The sequence below is a fragment of the Octodon degus genome, unplaced genomic scaffold, assembly GCF_000260255.1.
Source record: "Octodon degus isolate 3935 unplaced genomic scaffold, OctDeg1.0 scaffold00130, whole genome shotgun sequence".
NCBI classification, from domain to species: Eukaryota; Metazoa; Chordata; class Mammalia; order Rodentia; family Octodontidae; genus Octodon; species Octodon degus.
The window spans coordinates 190,632-193,579 of NW_004524706.1; positions in this window are offsets into that span (position 1 = coordinate 190,632).

The following is a 2,948-nucleotide window of genomic DNA, read 5'->3' on the forward strand; positions in this document are numbered from 1 at the left end:
AGTTCAGTGGTATAGCATCCTGGGATTAATCCCCAGTTTGGGAAAAACAAAATACAACACAAGCTCACAGGTTGCACACATGGCAGGCTTGCTATGTCTCAACAGTGCCTTCCATCATACCAACACGTGTGCAGCAAGAAGGCCCTCACCAGAGCTATGTACTTCACCTTCCCAGCTGCCAGGACTCCGCCCCCTCCCCCTCCCCCTTCCTCTCCTCTTCCCCTTCCTCCTCCATACAGGGTCTTGCTGTGTTCTTGAACTCTCTGTGTACCCCAGGCTGACCTTGAACTCACAATTCTCCCTCTTTTCACCCTCCTGGGTGCTGGGGTCACCAGCCTGTGCCACCACGCCTGGCCAGGACTTGTATTCTTTATAAACTACCCAGCCTGCAGTATTCAGTTACAACAACTGAAAGGCAGACAAAGATACTGCTCACCTGGGCCACTCCCTCTGCCTCCGGGCAGCCTCAGCCCTGAGTGAGTATGCGGGTGCAGTCACATGAGGGAGCCTCACACAGCCACGCCAGGCACCCTGACACACAAGCAGCAAAGTCACAGATGGTCACAACGAGCAGCACAAAGCCGAACTCCTCTGTGCTCCTCTCGCTGTGTCTGGACCTGTGTGTTTTCACTGCGTGACTCAGGGTCCCGGCAAACAAGCTGTGTGACTCTATCCAGCCTGGGAAAGTGAACTGGCTGTCAGGCGGGAATCCAGGGCAAGGGTGATGCTCAGTCCTCGCACGTCCTGGGCCTGGGCCTGTCTTCCTAAGAGCTCAGGAGCCCGAGTGGGGCTCTTTCCCATATCAGACAGGCAGCTGTATCTCTTCAGCTCGATAGCCCTGGTGCCCACGAGCCGAACTAGCCTCTGAATAAGCTGGGGTGCAGCTCATAGATAAAGCACTTGCTTGCTTAGCATGGGCAAGGCCTGGGTTTGATCCCCAGAACTGCCCTGCAGTATAAATTAATCAAGTCAGGCACTCCAGGCGCAGACCTGAGGTGAATCTCCGCCATCAGACCGGCAGCCTTTGTGGGGCTTGTGTCTCCTCGACCCCTTCCCCTCGCTCCCACCTGCCCACTACCCAGACCTTGCTTCCAACCAATGCAGGGATCAGGATGGGGCTGGCACCCCAAAGCTTGAAAACAGCAGCAGCAAACCCCACTGCAAGAAGCTGATCCTGAGGGCCCCTAAGGAGCTAGCAGGATGGGAGGGGCTCCAGCAAGGAGAGCGGCCCACCTCTTAGTTCCAGCGACTCTTAGATCCCTTCAGACCTGCCTCTAGCATGTCATTTAATTCACAGTCCTGCGAGGTGGGCATGTCCATTTATAGACGGGACAGTAGAGGCTGGCAAAAGAAGGGGGACTTTGCTAAGTCATGCGCCATGGAGGCGCAGACAGGGCTGCCCACTGCTTGGGCCGCTGCCCACCCAGCGTTGAGAAACATTAGGCGATGTATTCTATAGGGAGAGAGGCGTGGCAGGGGGCGACGCCCAGGTTTCTGGTGTGAGCCCGGATGGTGCCTGTTCTGGAGATAGGACTGCGGAGGGTGGGAGCGCCCACGTGGGAGATTAGGAGCCTAGAGAAGGAGCAGGTGCGGAGCAGCCAGGACAGGAGGTGTGCCCAGGTCCCTGCTTCCGGGTTTCCAGCATGAGCACCCCTATACCCACCTAGCTTGGGCACTGGTGTCCCGGGTTCAAATCCCATTCTCCATCTGACCCTTGTTAGGCCTCAATTTCCTTATCTGAGAAACAAGGACACAGACAAGGGTACAGACCAGGTGACATGAGCATGCAAGTCTTGCTCCTTTAAGCCTTTCCCAGGAGAGGGTGTGGTCCAGGCTGCAGGTGAGCCTGTTGCCACATCGGCAGAGTGAGCCCCGCCCCAGTGCCCTCCCCTGACACTGGAAGGAGGCCCCAGGAGCCCCAGAGGACTCTGGGAAGTGGGTGGGGAGAAAGAGCCTGTCTAGTTGGCCGGCTCCCAGAGAAGAGGATGGGTTTGTGACGGAGCTATACGTTCTGTGTGTGAATATCTGACTCAACTAGCACTGTGTGCCTGGAAAGGAGACTGTGAGCGGTCCAGAGTGGACAGGCATCTGTACAAAATAAGCAGATGTCTTAAGTGTATGGCTACAAGTTTGATTTAAATGTGTAGGGCCGGCCTGATAGCTCAGGGGACTAAAGCGCCTGCTTAGGCAGAGCCCAGCATCCAGATTCGTTCGATTGAGACTGAGCGTTGGGGGCTGAAAACAGGAGAATCACTACGAGTCCGATCCATGTCATAAGACCCGGTAGACCTTGCCCTAAATACAGAAAGAAAAAACAAATAAATAGATATTGTATACAAGAACATGGGACTGTCTCAGACTTCTATCTTTCAGGTGTTCCTGGGTGTGTGTGTGGGGGGGGAGGATAGCACATCTGTCTGGCCCTGAGTGTTCAGGACTGTGGGTCTTCCTGTTTCTCCTCTTGCCTACATGGATGTCGGGTCCTGAGCGTTGTGAATAAATACATCAGATTGTGTGCTGTGGTGTGAACGGGACTGAGTGGAAATGTGTGGAGACGGCTTGCTTGTGAGCTGTCTCTATGTGCCTGTGTGTTCCGGGCTGAGTGCCCCTAAGAGTAGAGGAGCTGGGCCGGGGAGATAGCTCAGCAGCACTGCACCTACCTGGCAAGCATGTGGTCCTCAGTTCAATTCCTGGTACAACAACAAAAAAAAAACCACGTGAATGTGTTTGTCTCCCAAGCAACACAGGCCCATGTGAGCTCCACCACCTCCCGCACGACTTCCTGTTGTAACCAGAGTCTGACTCCCTGCTGGTGCCCTCAGGTCCCCAGACTAGGGGGTTGGATTGGGGGAAAAACCTGACCAAGTGGGCCCACAGCTTGAGCCATCACAGGAACACTGGTCACAAGAGTGAAATTCCGGGCTGGGGAGATGGCTCAGTGGAATAAG